At 50.0% G+C, this 20834-nt stretch overlaps 1 protein-coding gene across 2 annotated transcripts in view; it reads right to left on the bottom strand.

Moving 5' to 3' along the window:
* Positions 1–15304: 15304 nt before the first annotated feature.
* Positions 15305–20834, bottom strand: part of BLM (BLM RecQ like helicase) — a 105994-nt gene continuing 100464 nt past the window's right edge. Inside the window, exons 24-26 of one of the 2 annotated variants that reach the window (XR_003429263.1) lie at positions 19355–19609; positions 17463–17695; positions 15305–15761 (exon numbers count right to left, since the gene is read on the bottom strand). The gene's annotated coding sequence lies outside the window, so the exon portion shown is untranslated. The remainder of the gene's footprint in view (positions 15762–17462; positions 17696–19354; positions 19610–20834) is intronic. The other variant, XR_003429269.1, reaches the window with a different exon arrangement.

Raw genomic sequence — 20834 nt, 5'->3', positions numbered from 1 at the left:
ATTTAAAAATAAATAAAAAAAATAAAAAAGAATATATATATGTGTATATATATTGTATATATATAATTGAATCACTTTGCTATACACCTGAAACTAATACAACACTGTAAATCAACTATATTTCAATAAAAAATTTTTAAAAAGGGACAGAGAATGCAAAAATAAATACACAAAACTACAAACCCAATACAATTCAAAGTGACAATATTAGTTTAATGGGAAGGATGATGTTGTTTGGCTGAAACCAAACTGACCAGTAAGAGTAGATTTCCTTTTGAGTTTGACATGCCTGTGGATGCTGCCATGTGCTGGGGAATGACTTAGTTCTCCCACTACTTTTCTCTCTTTGAATTACTGCAACACTTCTGTTTGCACAGTGGGCTGTTACATCATTCGGGCTGCACTTGGCTTCAGTGCATCATTTATGCATTAAATCCACCTCTGTTCTTTTCTTGCTAGCCAGCAGCAATTAAAAAGGACTGCTTGATGCCAATGCCATCATAAACACAAATGCAGACTTGGGCAGTGAAATCCTGTGTGAACAGTAGATTGTAAGGTGGTCATGCCGACAGTAATGATGATGAAAATAATCATGATGGCTAACATTTACCAAGTACTTGCTATGAGCTGGCACCGTGCTATGCTTTATATATATATTTGTTTGTTTGTTTTGGCTCTGCTGGGTCTTAGTTGCAGCATGTGGGCTTCTTACGTGTGGCACACGGGCTTCTTAGTTGCGGCATGCATATGGGATCTAGTTCCCCAACCAGGGATCGAACCTGGGCCCCCTGCCTTGGGAGCTCGGAGTCTTACCCACTGGACCACCACAGAAGTCCCTGTACTAAGTGCTTTACATGCAGGATTTTATGTAATCTTCCAAACAACCCTATAAAGTAAGCACTACCCATTTTACAGATGAGAACATTTAGTCTTAGAGGGATTAAATATTAACTTGCTCAAGATCACATGTATGGGAAATGGGACAGTCAGAATTTGAACCTGTGTCAGGCTGACCGCAGTGATCACTGGAAGGGCTGGTAGCTGGGGCAGGGACCTTACTATAGTCTTTGTCATCAGGTGCTGGCCATAACTGCTCACCTGGCTAGGCACTGCTGGACCGGGCCAGGCCGGATATATGGGGTCTGGGGCAGAGGGAGGAAGGGGAGTGTGTGGGTGACAGTCCCTGTGGGGGCGTGGACCCCCTGGGACCCTCTCCCTGAGTCCTGGGCGAAAGTGTGCTGAGCCTGTTATGTGACCCTGCCTCCTCTCTCTCAATATCAAAGTGAATAAACACACATACACACACACCCCAAAAATACCATTTAGACAATAATGCTCTATGTCCATGATGGGTGACTGTAACAGTGACACTTTGTCAGCTTCTGGTGAAGGACTGAGAGTTCTGAATGTTCTTCTACGGTCCCTGGGCAGCTGTGCCGGGCTGGGGTTGGGCCAGGCTCAGGGTGAAAGTGTGGACTCTGTAGCCATCACCTCCCTGTGGCCTTCCACCTCCCTCAACTCCTGCCCTGCCTCACTTTCTCTCCTAGCCCCTCTCCTGGCGATGCCTGTTTGCTCATTCCCTGCCCTGGGCCGGTCCGTGTTCCCTGTTGTAGCCTCAGCCTGTAGCTCCAAGTCCAGGAGAAACAGGGCGGTCAGGTAGGCCTGAAGCTGAGGCCTCAGCCCAAGCTTAGTTTGCAAGTCACAGAGCATGTCTGAGCTTACCATGCTTCCTGGGCAACAGAAGTTGCATATTAGTTCAATGACAAAGACAATGACCCAGTTGAGTTCTATTGGGAGCTGGCTGCCATCCTTTTGAATGGCCCTCAAGGATCAGGACACACAGGGCCTACCGGACTGCTGGGGCTGACTCACGCTAAGGCTTGTATAACAAATGCCTTGGCCCTCAATGCCTGGGTACTCCCACTGCCTGCCAGAGACCCTCTCCTTGTGAGGGTCCCGGGAGGCATACACAGGCCCAAGGGAGCAGAGGAGGGCACACTCCATGCCCACCTTGGAGCCAGGCCTGAGAATGCAAACAGCCTTCCCCTTCACACCCTACTAGGCCCCAAGAAGCCCAGCCCTTTCTGTTATGCCTCTCACCCCGCATGGTAATTTGGTTTCTCTTTTCCTAGATTAATATGGTTATAAAAACTAAGTTAGGGCTTCCTTGGTGGCGCAGTGGTTAAGAATCCGCCCGCCAAGGCAGGGGACATGGGTTCAAGCCCTGGTCCAGGAAGATCCCACATGCCGCAGAGCAACTAAGCCCGTGCGCCACAACTACTGAGCCTGCGTGCCACAGCTACTGAAGCCTGCGAGCCACAACTACTGAGCCCTCATGCCACAACTACTAAGGTCCACGCGCCTAGAGCCCGAGCTCTGCAACAAGAGAAGCCACCACAATGAGAAGTCCGTGCACCGAGCAAAGAGTAGCCCCCGCTCGCCGCAACTAGAGGAAGCCCGCGCGCAGCAATGAAGACCCAGTGCAGCCAAAAATAAAATAATAAATAAAATAAATAATAAATAAATAAAAACTAAGTTAGCCTGTCCCTATGGCTCCAGGTGACATGCCAGGCACTGTTAGAGCTCCAGAAATGTTGGTCCCATCATGAAGTGGCCTGTGTGGTTTTTGCTTGGCTCACCATGATTGGATTTGGGTACTCTTTTCTTCTGGGTTTGTGCTTCTACTAGAATCCTTTCCTGTTTAACCAATTTGTCTTCTTGCATTACAAAAGCTATACATATGTAAGCCCCATCCATCCCACCCTGTGCCATCCTGACCTGATCTCCTCTCCTCAGTCCTCCCCTGGCTCACTTGGCTGCAGCACATGGCCTCCCTGCTGTTTCTCTATCCCTCCAAGTGCATTCCTACCTCAGGGCCTTTTACACTGGCGGTTCCCTGTCTGGACCTCTCTTCCTTGACACCCATGTGACCACTCCTCTCTCAGGACTTTGCTCAGATGTCACCTTCACTGCCTCCAGTATGTTAAAATGCAAACAGCACTCCCCACTCCCCTTCCCTTGCCTCACAGCACTTTTCCTCATTGGACACACTATATTCTCCTCATTTGTTTGTTGGTTGCCTTTCTTCTCCCACTAGAATGTCAGCTCTACGTGAGCAGGGATTTATATCCGTTTTGCTCATTGCTGTTCCTCAATGGCTATAACAGTGCCTGGCACATAGTAGGGGCTCCATAAATATTTGTGGTGGTTTTTTGTTTTTATACAGCAAGTTCTTATTAGTTATCCATTTTATACATATTAGTGTATACATGTCAATCCCAATCTCCCAGTTCATCACCCCACCATAAATATTTGTTGAATGAATGATTTCATTGTAGAAAATTTGAATCTACCTAAAAACACAAGGAAGAAGTAAAAGATGCCTAGAATTTCCAAACCTTCCAACTGAGTTCCCTGTCTCTGGAGGCATTTAAGTGGAAACTGAGCATCCATTTGGTGAGGGGTTGTGGAAAGGCCGCATATAGTGGGTGGAAGTGGGATTCCTTCTCTCAGGGAAATTCTGGGGTCCTATAGAAGGCTCCCCACTGTGTTACCCCCTAACTGGGATCGCCTCTTGGTGGGTGTAGAGCCAAAAGACCCAATCAAGTCAAAGAGGGAAGGATTTATTACTTGCAGCAAGTGGGATCTTTCCCAAAGCAGTATCTCTTCAAATAGCAAAACTGGGAAACTTCTAAGCTAAGGGGACATGCATATTCATGAAGGGGCCTGAGCAGAGGAGAATTTAGCATAGAATTGGGGCAAAGGTGGACAGAGTCCAAGCTTTAGTTGACTGAAGTCACGAGGGTCAGAAAAAGTCATCATCGTTTCTTAGGTTCTGACCAATCTGGGGGTCTCAGCATGTAGTTACCATCCTCCACCTGGGTGGGGGCCTTAGTTCCAGCAGAACTCAAAGATGTGTATCAGGTTGTGATGTATATCCCTTGAGGAGGGACTGGGACTCTGTCTTATCGCTGAACTATTGTTTCTTGACTGCTTTTCCTTTGTTCCTGCATTCCCTCACTTCCCTTAAGATCATTAATTACTGAGACCTGTTCAAGGGCAAGCACTGTGGCCAGGCTTAGATCACTAAATGGCTTAGGCCAAAAATGGCTTCTCTTATGTCAAGAAAGTCATGCCTGGTTCTTTTTCTCCAGGGAACCCGTACCCTATCTGCTTACAACTGCCCAAGTCATTCTCCGCGATTTAGAGCCACTGACCAGCATAGGGCTCTTCCTTTGGCCCTCAGCACTGGGTGAGGAGTCCTACAACCCAGGAGGCTTGGGAAACAGGGTGGAGTGGAATCATCTATCAGAGCCAAACAAGATTGTCCCAGGAGGAAATACAGCAGAGACCTGCTCAGGGTTGGGCAAACAGTGACAAAGGTGGGGTGAAGCCACTCACTGGCCAGGCTGATTCAATGAATGTCAAACCATCCCCACATCCTCAGATGTGTCCCCATCTACCTGCCACAATGTCTGGAATTCCACCGCTAGATTTAAGTTTCTGCTTTTAGCATGCACTCCTAGGAGGGTCAGGTGTTCTGCCATCTCAGCCACATAAATCAGGTCTGAATTTGCATGTCAACCAAGAATGGGTCACGAGGAGGTGTAAGTTTTGGTAATGGGGGCATTTAGAAGCAGGGGCACTGCCAGGAAAGTACGCAGCCTACAAACATTGTTCTCTGTGACGGAGTCCTCGGAATCGGAGACCTCAAAGCAGCGGTGACCTCACAGATAAACCCCAGTGCAGGCACTGGAGCTGGTTATCTGGGACAGGAAGTGGCTAAGGAAAGCATGAACCAATGCAAAATCCCCTCTCAACAGTTGCATAATTTCTCCAAGGACTCGGTCTTCCCAGAAATGAGGTTATTGGGGCAACTCACCTGTGGGGAACATTTCCCCAAATGAACTCCTTGAAGGTTCACTTGGGACAGACACTTGGGGGATGATATTATGGCAAAGACACATCACACATGCCGCCACTTCTTTGTCCTAGCCCGTGGCAGACATTGCTAATCCATCACCACACAACTGTGGACTCCTTTCCACAATGTTCCAGACAGTCACTACTAATCTATCAGAATTCACTCATGAGGTGAGACGTAAATGGCTATTCCTGGTGGAAGAGCCATTCCTGAGTGTGGGGCAAAATAAATGTGTCTACACCATCCCTGCCCCTCAGGAATCACAGGGTTAGGATTCCTCAGATGAGGAGGCCGAGGCTCAGGAAGGGAGTGAGACCCGGCCAAGGTCACGCGGGGCATTCTTGGGGGAAGGAGGGTCTGGAGCTCTGGTCTTCCTACTCCTGGCCCAGAAGCCTTGGCCTGTGACTGGACAGTTGGTCTGGGAGACAGAGCACACACGTGTGTGTCCCTGTGCCCACACGCCCAGAAGGAGAAGCCTTTATAGCCCCTCACGTCAACAAGCACAGGGGGTGAAGTCCCAGGGTGGTTGGGTTGACCTTACAAAATTTGGACTTTCTGGGCTCCATGAGTCAGTGGGGCAGCAGTGGGCAGATGTCGGGGAGGCCTGGTGCCTGGAACATGGTTGTGGGCCCGACATGTTTGTTTGAGCCTTAGTATCTGGCCTGTGTCCAAGGCAAAGTCCCCAGTCCTCTCAGACAGAAGCAGCCAGGCTCAGTCCAAGGGACAAGACTTGCTTTAGGCCGGTCCCCACTCTGGGCAGGTTATCTCTGCTCTCTTGGCCTCAGATGCCGGATGCATCCATAAGGAAGCTGACCTGTGGCTTAACTTGGTTGAGCCTCAGTTTCTTCATCCATTAAATGGGGATAATACTTCCCCTGCTGAGATGTCACATGCATGGGATGAACTAATTCTATAAAATGTTTGGCATGAGGCCCTGCACACAACAGGTCCTCAGGGAGGGCAGCTAGAATTACCCGAAGACTTTTCCAGCTCTAAGAGCCCAGCCTGTGACCCACCCATACCTTCCTGCAGGAAACTGTCCATCTCACACTGGCTCTGTAGTCACCAGAACTCAAATACCTTGGCCAACCTTGGAGGGTGAGAAAATTGGTTTCTCCTGAATTTGGGGAAGGGCAAGAGGGATGAGGAACAGCCCAGAAGTTCCGAAACAGTAGCCCCCAGCGCCCACGTCCTGTGGCCTCCTTTGTGTGTTAGTGGGGGGAGCTATGGACAGAGGCCCCTCCCACTCATGGAGGGAATTCCCTGTGTGGCCAGGGACTTGGTGGGTAAATCAGCAAATCTCCTGCTTGGAAACAGGTTCTGGAAATGAGTGCCCACCTCTGGCTTCCTAAGGGCCATTCCTGGGGACCACCGCTCTCTGTGCTCACCACATCACACGGGTGATGCTGGGGAAGGGGACATTGGTGGAACTGGGTGGGAGGAGGAAGAGTTGGCATTGACTGATCTATAGTGTTTTAAAACAAAAATCATATAGTTTTAAAATTTTAAATGGAGCTGGTAATAAGATAGCATGTAAAACGAAGCTTGTATACACACACACACACACACACACACACACACACACACACACACGGAAAAAAACGGAAGGAAATATGCCAACAGGCTGAGAATGGTTGTCCTAGGTGACCGGCTGGAGGCTGGATTTTTACTTCTTTGTGCCTTTCAAACTTTCGACAGTGAGCACGATTTGGATTTGCTTTTATCATCAGAATAGCGACAACAAAACCCACTATCTTTAAACAAAGGTACACAAAGCCTAGGGTTTGGGCTCCAGCTGTGAGCAGAGGGCCGACTTCCTGACCTGCTCCCCAGGGTGGTGACCCTCAGGCTGGGGGGCGGTCGGGTCAACCCCCGGGAATGGTGAGGTCTGGTTCTCTGTCCCTCAGGCCTGGAGGGGGGGAGAGGGGAGGGAACACACACGTCCTCCCCAGACCTCTCCATCCCCCAGTCCTGAAGGCAGCACGTGTCCTGTCAGCCATGCTGCTGGCCCGCTGGCGGGGCTGGGCTGTGGCTTTGGCCACAGGGGGCTGCTGACTCCCTGCCTGCTGGGAACTGGGCCAGCGGACGGACGTGGTGACTGGCAGCAGTGACGTTTCCCCCACTTCCTTTCACCTGTCCTGCTGCGTCTGCTGCTGAATCAGGATCCCTTTGGGGACAGACGGTGGGATGTGGCATGACACAGCAGGATGTGGCGGGACGCTCTGGGCGGCCCTCCCGAGGGCAAGGCAGGCTTCAAAGAGAAGCAAGATGCTGGGAGGAAAACCAGTGCACAAGAAGAGAAGCTCTGTGTCCCCACTTGCGTGTACCTCCTGGTCCTGTGGTTGGTTTTTTGCAGTCTCTTCTTGGCCATGAGGCCTGGCAGGGTCCCAGGGGCTCTGGTCTCAGAGGGCCTCATCTGCAGTCTCTGGGCCCTCAGGGGACCCCAACATTTGCTTGTGCCTTCTTCTTTTTTAAAAAAAAATTTATTTATTTTTGGCTGCGTTGGGTCTTCTTTGCTGCACGCGGGCTTTCTCTAGTTGCAGAGCGCTTTGTTGCGATGCACAGGATTCCCATTGTGGTGGCTTTTCTTGTCGCAGAGCACGGGCTCTAGGTGCATGGGCTGCAGTAGCTGCATGTGGCTCGCGGGCTCTAGAGCGCAGGCTTGGTAGTTGTGGCGCATGGGCTTAGTTGCTCCACAACATGTGGGATCTTCCCGGACCAGGACTACGAACCCATGTTCCCTGCATTGGCAGGAGGATTCTTAACCACTGCGCCACCAGGGAAGTCCCTTGCTTGTGCCTTGACCTGAGCACTTACCCATGCGCCTCGCAGCAGCCTCTGTCTGTGCCGTGGGCTGGCCGACCTGCCCGCATTCCCCACCCTTCCTTCTTCATTGCCCCCGCGATAGAGACCAGAAGAGCCTCAGAGTTTTTCAAAGGGGGACGCTTTTGGCATTGGGGGGAACAATGCTTCATGTAAAACTCTTCCCTGCCTTGCAGATGTCCAATCACTGTGGCAACCTGAAATGTCCCCACACATTTCCATAGGTCCTGTCGGGGGTGAGAACCACTGAGCTGATGCTCCAGCCCTCACCCTCACTCAGGTGGGTGGTTCACGTGCCTCCACTCCGGACAATGAGTTCAAGGGCAGGTCTTCAGGGTGAAGAATTTTTTTGTTTGTTTGTTTTTTTAATTGAGGTATAGTTGATTTACAATATTGTGTTAGTTTCAGGTGTACAGCAAAGTGATTCAATTATATATATATATATTTTTTTTTTTTCAGATTCTTTTCCACTGTAGGTTATTACAAGATACTGAATACAGTTCCCTGTGTTATATAGTAAATCCTGTTTATCTATTTTATATATAGTGCTATGTATATGTTAATCCCTTACACCTAATTTATCCCTCCCCTCCCCTGAGCTTTTCTAAGAGGAGGGACAAAAATCCTCTGTCTGAGCTCCCCAACCAACACCAGCAACCATATACATCTGGGCTTTTCCAGATGACAGGAACAGAGTCGCCATTTTGCCAAAACCACTGAACACTGGGGTCCTCAGTTACCTACAGCCAAACGCATTGCTAACTGCTACAAGTGGAGAAACAGAGGCACAGAGAGGTCAAGTCATTCACCCAGGTTCTCTTTCCTGGTGAGCAGTGGAGGCGGGATTCATACCCAGACATTCTGGGTCCAGCGGCCCCACCCTAACTACTGAGCTAGGCTGACTCTGAGCCCTGCAGAAGCCTTAGCCTAATTCAACGTGTAGGTGCCTGAGTGCATCTTTCTTCCCCTGAGGAGAGGGTTCATTCCTGTCATCAGATTCTCAAAGGGTCCATAATATGAATAAGAAACCTCCTTCTTTTGTTTGTTTATTTTTGTGCCACTCATTTTCCAGGTAATAAAGGTAAACTCCAAGAAGGGAAATGACTTGCCATGTTGGGGACCAAGCTGAGATCGTAAGTGGGCCTCACCTGCAATTCTGTACCTTTTCTATTGCCCCCCACCCCATCCCTTCCTCCCAGCCCTTATGGCCCCACCTCACAAAGGCCTGGACTGGGTGCAGTAGCCTCCTCATTGGCCTCCCTGCCTCTTGCTCTCCACTTTGCACATGGCCTGAGAGGCTCCTATTCAAGGCCTGCTGTGAATCTGCCCCAACTCATCTCTAAATACTAGCGTTTTCCTATATCTACTGTCTAAAAATGGCCACAGAAATATTTCTGGTCCCACATGGTCTTCTAAAAGCTTGCTGCTCCCTCTCCATTTCTCCTCTCCTTGAGATTGAGCAGGATTTAGTAGCTGCTTTTTTTTTTTTTTTTTTAAGTAAATTTATTTATTTATTTTTGGCTGTGTTGGGTCTTCGTTGCTGCGCGAGGGCTTTCTCTAGTTGCGGTAAGTGGGGGCTACTCTTTGTTGCGGTGCGCTGGCTTCTCACTGCAGTGGCTTTTGTCGCGGAGCACAGACTTTAGGCACGCGGGCTTCAGTAGTTGCAGCACGTGGGCTCAGTAGTTGTGGCGCACGGGCTTAGTTGCTCCGCGGCATGTGGGATCTTCCCAGACCAGGGCTCGAACCCGTGTCCCCTGCATTGGCAGGCGGATTCTTAACCACTGCACCACCAGGGAAGTCCTAGTAGCTGCTATGATGAAGAAAATGCAGCAGAAGTGATGCAGTGTGGGCTTCAAGGCTAGGTCACAAAAAGTGATAAGTCTTCTGCCCCCCTCTCTCTATTTCTCCCTCTTGAACTTTGACCCCATCAGCCACGTTGTGAGCAGGGCCTCATGTAGAAGTTCCAGCCAGTGCCCAGCTAAGATCTCTGCTGATCCGTCTCCAGCATCAATCACCCCATGGGAATGAAGGTGCCTTCAGGGTTGCAGCCCTTTGCTTTCAAGTCCTCCAGCTGAGGCTCCAGATGCTGTGGAGCAGACACAAGCCGGCCCCTCGGAGCCCTGTCCAAATTCTTGGCCCACAGAATCTGTGAGCCTAGTGAAAAATGTATCACTCCCTCAAATAGGAGACCACTAAGGGTTTGGACTTGGAGTTGAGGGGAGCTGTAGATGCTTCTGAGCAGGGGAGCTGTGTGACTACGGTGCTGGGCTAAGAAAGCCTCTGAGGCCACGTGCAGAGTGGAGAACAAGAGGCAGGGGGGCTACTGCACTGGTCCAGCCCTTTGTGAGGTGGGACCATTGGATGGGGAGGAGGGGACAGGGGGCAGAAGAGAAAGAGCTCAGAATTGCAGGTGAGGCCCACTTACCATCTCAGCTTGGTCCCCAATGTGGCAGGCAAGTCATTTCCCTTCTTGGAGCTTACCTTTATTACTTGTAAAGTGAGTGAGACAAAAAAAAAAAAAAAAGAAAGGTTTTTTTTCCTCCCATTTCTTCACATGTAAATTCTCCCCAGTGCTCGAGGCCCAGCCTGTGTCTCACCTACCCATGGTCAGCCCCTTCAGGTGGGCTCTCTCTCCTCCTGAAGGCTCTGGTTTTGCTCCCACCTCTCATGTCTTGCCTTGAACACATGTCCTGTTTGCTGTATCTAATTGATAATTCACTTCTATTTTGCTTACTTTAATTGCCAGGCCATTTCCACTGCATGACTGTCTCTTACTTTGATGATGTTTCCAATTTCCTTCCCGGGGCACTCAGATGAGAGCTTCTGTAGAGTCTGTACTTGGGGGAGGAAAGGCTAGGTCATGGATACGCTTGCCTTCAACCTGGCAAGATACCACATCATGCCCCTGTCAAGTGGCCTTATCTGTTCCTCCAACAGCCGTGGGGGCCACATTGGGTAGCGCCAGTTTTGTTTTGTTTTAATTTTTGCCAATTTGATGGGTGAGACATAATATCTCATTGTTGTTTTAATTTACATTTCTCTGATACCAGCAAGGTAGAGCCTCTTTTCTCATATGATTATTGGCCATACATACGGGTTTCTTTTCCTAGGAGGTATTTGTTCACAACTTCTGCTGAATTTTCTGTTGGGTTGGTCATCTTCTTGATTTGCAGAAGTCCTTTATATATTCTGGAAACCAATCTCCTGCTGGTCGTATGTATTGCAAGTATCTCCTCCCAGATTGTGGCATATCTTTCAATCTTGTTTATGGTATTTTTTGTTGAACTGAAGATTTGAATGTTAATGTCATCAAACTCATTATATTTTCCTTCACAGCTGATGCTTTTTGCACCTACGATATTCTTCCCTATCAAAAAGCACAGGGAAGCTCTCCGAGTTGCTGGTTGCATCCTATTTCTTGGCGTGGGTGCAGAGTACAAAGCTGGGTTCACTTTGTGAAATTTTATGGAGCTGCACACTTACAATGTGCACTTTTTAAATGCATATTCTAATTAACAAAAGGTTTGTTTAAAAAAGAAATCCTTCCTTACCCTGAGGTCATAAAAATATTCTCCTAGATTTTCTTCTAAATGTGTTAAAAATTTTGTTATTCACAAGTAAGCCTGGAATCCACCTGGAGTTGTGTGTGTGGTGTTAGTTGGGGATCTAATTTTACTTTTTCCATATGGATCACCACTTGTCCCAACACCATTTATAAAAGAGTCTGTCTTTTCCCCACTGGTTGGTGATGCCTCCCCGTCATATAGCAAGTTCTCGTTTATGCAGTTCCACCCCTGGGCCCTTCTTCTCTTCTTCTGTTCATTTTATCTCTTTATAGCCTGATGCTGAAGGTGGTCTGCTTAATTTCCTTAAAAGTTTTTTTAAAAAATAAATTTATTTATTTATTTTTGGCTGCGTTGGGTCTTCACTGCTGCGCACAGGCCTTCTCTAATTGTAGCGAGCAGGGGCTACTCTTCTTTGTGGTGCGCGGGCTTCTCACTGCAGTGGCTTCTCTTGCTGCGGAGCACGGGCTCTAGGCACGCAGGCTTCAGTAGTTGTGGCTCACGGGCTCTAGAGCACAGGCTCAGTAGTTGTGGCGCAGGGGCTTAGTTGCTCTGCCACATGTGGGATCTTCCCGGGCCAGGGCTCGAACCCGTGTCCCCTGCATTGGCAGGCGGATTCTTAACCACTGCGCCACCAGGGAAGTCCCAAAAGTTTTAATATTTAGTAGGACACAGTGGAGGACTTGAAGACAGGAAATGGTGGAGTCAGAATGACGCTGTGTCGAGGTCACTTTGATGATTGAAGAAATGGATTTTAGAGGCCAAGGCAAAGGGTCAAGAGTCCAGCTGGTGGCTGCTGCAGTATCCAAGCCAGAGGGGAGCAGCATGGCCGAGGCGTGGGCTGATGTTGGATATGTAATGGATGTAAAGCAGACAGGATTTGCTGATGGATCAGAAAAATTGGGGATCAAAGATGACTCCTTTTTTTTTTGGCCAAAGTAGCTGGTGGTGCCATTTGCTGAGATGGGAAGGCCTGGGGTGAAGCTGACAGGTGGGCCCTTAGAAAGTGCCTGACAAATGAATGAATGAATGAATGAGAGTGGGGGTTGGTGGGGGGAGTGAGCCGGCAGGGCCGCCCCACCTCCTGCAGCCCTTCCATCTGATGCCTTAGGGAGGATTAAGCACCATCCTCCTAGTTTAACACCATTAGTTGTTTCAGCACATGTGTGTCATTTCTCCCAACCACTGTCATCGCTGGTGGGGAGGAACATCTTCCCTGTCCGTGCGATGGCACCTCCCCACCCCCGCCCTGGCTCAGAGCAGGGCCCCCAGATTCACGGTCCCAGGACACTGGCCTCCAGACTCACAGGAGGTGCGAGGCACCTGGGGAGGACTGAGCAGGCCGCTGAGGCTGCAGGACCAGCTTTGTTACTCAACTCCCTCCTCAGTAAAGGAAGTGGCCTGGGTGAGTCTCCAGTCATTTGAGGGTGGGGGGTGGGCAGGGCCTGTGCTATCAGCCAGGGTGAAGGAAGGAGCCCCTGGCACGTGGGCATGAAGGAGGCCCAGCCACCACTGTGGAGAAGCTTATAGCCTCAGAGGCCCTGCCTGTGTGTGGGGTCTCTGACCAGGGCGGGTTTTTTTGCTGTTTACAGCCTGCTTCTGGCTCATCATCCCCGGCTATTATGAAAACACCTTTAGTGCATAAAACGTGGAAAATTGCGTCTGAGCACTCAAGCTGAGTCATTTTTCTGAGCAAGCCTTCAGTCGGGGCAGTGTTTTGGGTGGGGTGGGGCTCTGTGTAGGTCTGCGTTTAGCCTGTGGGCAGCCCCAGGTGGCCTGGCCAGCCGGCCAGCTCGAGGCCCAGGGTGCAGGCTTCGTTCTTAAAATCAAGAATGATTTTAAGCCTCTTGTGTGTGTTGAGAGTGAAGCCCTGTCACCAGGATGGCTGAAGAGCAGGGAGGGACCCCTGGGTTCTCAAGTCTCCAGATAAAAATGGGGGCGTGTTGGGCCAGGGTGGGGGGAAAGATGAGGAAGAGAAAGGGCAGGGAGCGTCTCAGCTGGGGGTGGGGAGGAAGGCCAGGCTCAGCCTGTGTCCTTCGCTGCCCGTGCACCCGGGAGCCCTTGGCTTGAGCACTGTCCATCCCACCACAACCCTGGCCAGGGGTGACCTTCACACTGGGGCCCGGCATGACTCTTGGCTGTAAGGGAAGGAGGGACGAGGGTGGGAGAGGAGAAACCAGTCTTTCTTAAGCAACTACTTCACGCCAAGCCCTTGGCTAAGCTTGTTCTTAGGGCCTCGCGCCTGGTCCAAGAATGCTGGATGCTTGCCGGCTGCAAGGCCTTGGGCCAATGACTTCACCTCCTAAGTGCTCTGTCCTCATCTGCCTCATCTTCCTCATCTGGCCTCAGGCTTGTTGTGAGGATCAAGTGAGATGATGCAAAGGCACAGTCAATAAATGGCCCTTCATGTTTTTATAAACAGTAATGATATGGTTCACATTTATTGAGTACACCCTGTACCAGGCTCTATGCTAAGTGTTTTCCTCACAGTAACTGACTTGATCCCCCCCCCGGCAACTGTGAAGTAAGTTTAGTCCCATTTTATAGCTGAAAACACTGAGGTGCAGAGACATTAACTTGTCCAAGGCCACAGGAACACTAACGCTGGAGCCAGAATTCTGACCCAGGGGATAATAATTTATGTATTATTAAATACATCAAGTCAGTTGGATTAAATTGGTGTTTCTCAATGTGAATTCTCCAGAACCTTTGCCTTTGCTCCATTTAAAAACTTTGCTTCACCATCCGATAAGCATGTACAATGCTGGAACATTGCATTCTCCTTCTGAGAGATTCATAGGTCACTCTGATACATCAAAGGCTCTCAGATGTGCAGTGATGAAAAGGGAAAAAGCAAAGAAGCTGTTTATGTTTAACCCAGCATTTCCAAGCTTGTCTGCTCTCAGAGCCTTATTTCTGAGATGCCCTTAATAAGATGAAGCTGGAGACGTACACATTTTCACGAGGCACTGCTGACCTTCAACTGCTGCATCACAGGTCTTTTACTGTCTTATGGGGGCACCCCGTGGACCACCCTGGTTTAAGGACCCTGTATTGTTCCTTTGTTCTCTCATTCATTCATTCAACAAATGTCTCTTGAGTTCTCACAGGCACAATGACAGGTAGAGAAGATGCAACTTCTATTTATTTATTTATTTTCGGCTGCACTGCAAGGCATGCAGGATCTCAGTTTCAAAACGAGGGACTGAACCCATGTCCCCTTCAGTGGAAGCACAGAGTCTTAACCACTGGACTGCCAGGGAAGTCCCAAGAAGATGCAACTTCTTTTTTAAGAATCTCATAGTCTGACGGAGGAGACAGTGTGATCAGAAGTTGCAGGGACTCAGGGGCTGAGTGGATGGCACCTACCCCGCCTGGAGCCAGGGAGGGCGTCCTTGAGGAGGCGTGGCTTCAAGCAGGTCAGGTGAAGAACGTTGGGTGGTCAAGGCTGAAGGTGAGTCTTTGTACAATCTGTGGAAAAGCTCTGCAGTATCTCAACTTGCAGGACATCCCTGGGATTATCGGATTCCAGTCTATGAAGGCTATTTTACAACTCTGCAAATTGCAGGTAACTGATAGTGATTCAAACTAATTCCTGTCTACACTGTAGATTCTGAACCGATCTGTAGAACAGACTGACTTCCCCTCCTCAGTATTGCCTCTGTGTCCACATTCGTTTCAATAGTCCTGATCAATAAATGTGTCTGTTCTTCACATTCTCTTTTGAACTGATTATAATACCTCTCTTATTGATTTAGGAGTATAATACACTCTTTTTTTTTTTTTGCGGTACGTGGGCCTCTCACTGTTGTGGCCTCTCCCGTTGCGGAGCATAGGCTCCAGACGCGCAGGCTCAGCGGCCATGGCTCACGGGCCCAGCCGCTCCGCGGCATGTGGGATCTTCCCGGACTGGGGCACGAACCCGTGTCCCCTGCATCGGCAGGCGGACTCTCAACCACTGCGCCATCAGCGAAGCCCATAATACACTCTTTAACACCTGTTCATTTTTATATATGTGTGACAGTCACGATTCTACCTCTTTCTAAAAGGATAATAGCAGGAGGCTCCCCAGGCAGAGGGACACACAAGCAAAGGCCCGGAGGCTTGCCATCAGCACCTGGCAGTGAGCAGCGGGTGGGATGACCCAGATTCTCACCGGAGCAGACGGTCAGGAGTTGCCGAAATGGGCTGGTTTTTCAGCCTCCACTTACGAAGGGTGGAGGCAGCTGGAGTAAAACGAAAACATGCTAGTTGCCAGGCATCGATGTGTATGGAAACTGGGGACTGCGCGGCTCTGTGTCACCTCCTGATTAGTGTGTCTGCAGGGGAGTTGAATGCACTTCTGCAGTGGGATCCATTGCCTCTTCTGACACCGCCATTGAAGCAGTCTTTCCTCACCGGCGGTCAGGGAGCAGACAATCGGCATGGCCACTTTGTTTAATGAGCTCGCCCTGGCGCACAGACGCAGGGAAAACTTACTAAGAACAGAAGTGAGCAGGGACACCTGAAGCCTTGTGTCTGAAACCAGGCTTGTTAGAATCCCCAATCCTAGGCACCAGAGCCCTTAAGTTAATTAGCTAAAAAAATTCCTGAAATGCACAAAAGGTGAAAGAAACTGGACTCTCTATCTAGGGATGTCATATAATATATGTACCATTTGAAGGAAGCTGGCTTGGGCTCCTCCAGCCTCGCCGCAAGTGACCTCAGGCTCTGGGGGAAGGATTTCTTCATTTCTCTTCCTCCTCTCTTGTTAATTTGTTGCTGGTAGCTCTGGCTGAAGTGCTGATGGAACCCCCCTTTCCTGTCCTCCCCAGGGTGGGTCCTGTTTGGGGGCCCTCGGCCAGGCACGGCTTTGTCCCCATTCCCTGCCGGTGTGCCACTGTCAGGGTGTTCAGTGGGGCACAGCACTGGGCATCTGTGATGTGCCAGGCTCTGTGCTGGGTACCCATGACCCAGACCCACTCTGCTGTCACAGAGCTCACTACCATGCTGAAGGGTCAGGGCTGTGGGCACAGGGGAGGCCCCATTGGATGTTCCTGCATCAGTGGGGGACCCCGTGTAGGCAGCTGAGGGGCCAGAGCTGGCAAAGGGGAAGGAAATGGCCATCCAGTCTCAGTACCTGCCCAGACTGGCTTCTGAGCTCACGTAGACACTCTGGACAGACTCCCAGGAATGCAGGGAATGGGGCTGAGGGACTGGGGCGATGGCTGGACCCATTTCCCTGGGACTGGGTGGTCACTGCGCCTTCCCTGAACCCCTCAGGCCTTCTGTATGGGTGGGGCCCCTACATCCCCTTCTTCCCTGGCAGGCAGCCCAGCATGAACCTCTCTGCTCCCCAAGCTCTGCTTTCTTGTCTGAGTTGCATAACAATCTGCCCAGACCAGCTCTGTACCTTGTGCACCCAAGACTGTAGCCCAGCACTGACCTTTGGCTAAAAAACCCCAACTAGCCAACCAAACAGACCTCTGGCATAGGGAAAGGCTATTGGTGGTTCTGGGCAGTCTTTCTGGGCAACTGGCTCTTGGGGACTGGCTGGGCCTGGAGTGAGCTTGGGTGAGTCCCAGTGAGGGGTCCTCCTGGAAACTGTGTCCTCCTGGGGAGAGGCCCAGCATCCCATCTGTGGGGCCTGCCTGGAGAATTTATCCTACACACACACACACACACACACACACACACACACACACACACACACACTCATGCAAAGGGATGTCATCACAAGGGTAGTCATCACAGCACTGTTGTCTTAGCAAGACTAGAAATAACCTACGTATCCAACAGTGGGGGAGGGGGATAAGGGATTCCGGGCGTCCCCTCAGTGGAGTGCTGCAAGCCCGGAAAAAGAACGAGAGTCCCTGGAGTGTGCTCACAGGGGAGGGGGCAGCTCCTCTGTGCCCATCCCTCAGAGGCTGCTGTAAACCCTGCAGCCGGGGCTCCCATGTCCCTTAGAGGCCCCCTCCCCATGCAGCCTCACTCAGCGCCCTCTGCATCACACTGCTCTGTCCCTGCTGGGTACTGGGGCTGGGGCAGAAAGGTGAGCTGGAAGACCTCAGAGCCAGGTGGGCTGCCAATCCCAGCTGTGTGGCCTACAGCAACCTATGCGCTGCTTTTTTGCCTCAGTCTCCCCATCTGTAAAATGGGGACAATTTACCTACCTCGCAGGTGAGGTGAGCACCTGGTACACAGAGTAGGTGTCCGACAGAGGGGAATGTGACTTTCAGGTTCTGCCCAGTGGGAACTGTGGGCGTGCAGATCAGAGGCCGGGTGGGTTCAGGAAGGTGGGGGAGCCGCGGGCAGGGAGGAGCAGGGGCTCAGGCTGCGGCCTTGCCTGTCACATGCTCTGTGTGCGCCCACGGCAGACGAAGGGAAGAGTTCACGCCGCTGTTTCCTGAGGGAGGAGGAGGCACATCAGGCGACACAGGGTGACAGCCCCAGCCCTCACCCCGCCCCCCCCCAGCCCCCGCCTGTATGGAGATTCACCTGGCACTGCTGGGGTGGTGGTGACCTCAATTCACCCACGGGTGCTGCGGGCTTGCCCCAGAGCTGCGTTTGCTCAGTGAGCTCGCTACGTGAATAGAGAAAATGATTCGAGGGAACTTCTGGGGGAGCTGGTGGATACTGTGTGGGGTGATGCTTCCCAGGGTTCTAAGGGGCACAGGGTATGCTGAGCTGGAAGGTACGGGGGTCTGAGAAGGAAGTTCCCACTGGGCCTGGAGGCCGGGGACCCAGCCCTGCCCGGGGTCCTCCATGGTGTCTGAAGGTGTCCGACCCCCTGGACCCACAGACCCTCAGTGGGCTCTGTAGGGAATCTCTTTCCCCTCAGGAAAGTTGGACTTTTTTTCTCAATTAAACTCTTCATCACTTTTCTTTTGTTACTGACTTGATGATTTCCCCCTTTCACTTCCCCTCCTCCTTTAAGCTTATATCTCATTGTTATTCTTTTAATAAACTTTAAAATAAGAAATACATGTTATCTTTTTTATATCTTTCAAGGACCCCATGAAGAAGATTTACAATGTCCTTATTAAAAAAAAACAAACAGGGCTTCCCTGGTGGCCCAGTGGATAAGAATCTGCCTGCCAACACAGGGGACATGGATTCAATCCCTGGCCGGGGAAGATCCCACATGCCGCGGAGCAACTAAGCCCGTGCACCACAAGTACTGAGTCTGTGCTCTAGAGCCCGTGAGCCACAACTACTGAGCCCGCGTGCCTAGAGCCCGTGCTCTGCAACAAGAGAAGCCACTGCAATGAGAAGCCCACGCACCGCAACAGAGAGTAGGCCCCGCTCGCTGCAACTAGAGAAAGCCTGCGCGCAGCAACAAAGACCCAATGCAGCCAAAAATAAAACAAACAAATAAATAAATTTATAAAACAAACAAACAAAAAGGGACTTCCCTTGCAGTCCAGTGGTTAAGACCTTGCACTTCCATTGCAGGTGGTGCAGGTTCTATCCCTGGTTGGGGAACTAAGATCCCACATGCCTCCACACAGAGCGGCCAAAAAAAAACCAACCAAAAAAACAAACATACAATGTCCTTATTTTTCAGATGAGGAAATAGTCAGCGAGGACAAGGGACCTGGCTGAGGTCACCCTACTGGTAAGAGGCCAAGGCCCAGTCTCACTCACATGCCTTCCTGGCTCCCCGACACCAGGCCCCGGCTGGCACTGGGCCATAGGGCTGAGCAGAGCAGGCTGGCCCACGGGGGCCAGGGCAGTTCACAGCCCACAGAAGCGGGCAGGGGCCTGACCTGTGGGTTTGGGAGGTATGTCAGGGAGGCCTCCAGAGGAGGGGGTCTTGGGATCTAGGGGTGAGGGAAGGAAGGGGATTCTGGTGGAGGAAAAAGCACGTGCAAAGGCCAGGTGGTGTGGGGAAGGCAAACTTAGGCCAGGGTGGCTAGAGTGAGGGTGCAAATGGAGAAGGATGGGGTCAGGGCTGCACTCAAGAGGTGGGAGTGGGAGGTAAGGGTAGTGGAGTCAGATGGGGCTCAGTGCCCCCAAGGCTACAGGGAGGAGAACCCTGGCCGGGCACGTCCCAGACACTTACCAAGGCTGGGCCGGGCCCTCAGCTGCCTGGGTCCAGGGCCAGCTAGAATGGGCATCTTGTCTCACAGGCTTAGGATCCCAGGACAGGAACAGGAAACTCTGGCCGAGGAGCCAGGAGACAAGCTCAATGGTTCTTCCAGCCGAGAGGGGCTGAAGATCCTGGAAACCAACTCCCCTCTTCAGCTCTTCCCAGGACTTAGGTGCCCAGGTCGGGATCTGCAGAGACTCTGGGTCCTCATGCTGCCTTCCTAAAAACCTTATTTACATTAAAGTGTTAATGACTCATACAGCTTACAATGTAGTGGTTTCTCCACTCCGGCTATTCAGAAGAATCATCTGAGGTGTGTGTGAAGGTAATGACCATTGTTTATATAAAAATGACACATGCTCGTTCTCAGACAAAACAAAACAAGCAATCTAGAAAAGTACAAAGAAGGAAGCCATAAATCCCTCCATTAGAATGCCAACTTCCTGAGCACAGGATTTTTATCTCTTCTGTTCTCTGCTGTATTCTCAGCTCCTAGAGCTTTCTGGCACAGAGTAGATGCTTAATACAGCCCATCATTTACTGTTAACATTTGGTGAACGTCATCTGTACACAGAGAACTTTGGAGAGACAACAAGGTACAGGTAGAGAGAAAGGTAAATAGGTGGAAATAATTTTTAAAAATGGGATTGTACCACACGTGCTATATTTTAAACTACTTAATTTTAATTGAGTTTAACAGAAAGAAAATGAAAAAATTGCTGAATCTTAAATAAATTTTTACTTTCCACAGAGATATTAGTTCATAATGAATGTCTCTAACAGTAAGAAAAAAATTATGAAACTCATTAAGAGATTGGAGTCTTGGGGAAAAAGAATAAACCCTTCACTTTTGGCAGGCTCAGTATTTCTTGGGATGAAAAAGATGATCACTTCCTGTATACATCCTCCCTCCTCACACGCTACAGTTCCTGATTTTGATGCTAATATTTTCACTTTGTCAAGGTTTATAACACATATTCTGTTCTGCAACTATAATTCTCCTAGTATTTCGTCTTAGTCCTGTACTTAAATAGATTCCATTCCATTTTTTAAGCTCACTGTGCCCCTGAGTTTTGCACTCGGAGTCATTTCTTGGCTGAATCAGGAAAATCTGTGAAGGACTTTGAATGAGACCAACAACAAAAAAGACTGGTGGGTGTCCTGCATGTAGGGACTCATGCCATTCATTGTCTTTGAGCAAATCTAAGTTGTAGAAAACCTAGAGTAGGGCTTGTCTATCAGAAATGCAAATGGATTTTGTCCAGTGGAATACAACTGACTGCTGTCTGTGGCCATTCATCAGTTTTACACGTATATGTAAATTCATTTCAGTATTTCTTATCCGCCTATATATGTGTGTGTTGTTCCAATTTTCCTTTGAATCAATTGGAAAATATTACTTGTTCCCTAATTACTTAATGAGTTTAATAAAAATTTTGACATGTGTTCATTT

Source organism: Aethalodelphis obliquidens, unplaced genomic scaffold (assembly GCF_003676395.1).
Source record: "Aethalodelphis obliquidens isolate GAN/ISIS:26980383/991018 unplaced genomic scaffold, ASM367639v1 scaffold65, whole genome shotgun sequence".
Classification (NCBI taxonomy): domain Eukaryota; kingdom Metazoa; phylum Chordata; class Mammalia; order Artiodactyla; family Delphinidae; genus Aethalodelphis; species Aethalodelphis obliquidens.
The sequence above is the reverse complement of the archived record's forward strand: the minus strand, read 5'-3'. Positions and strand labels throughout refer to the sequence as shown.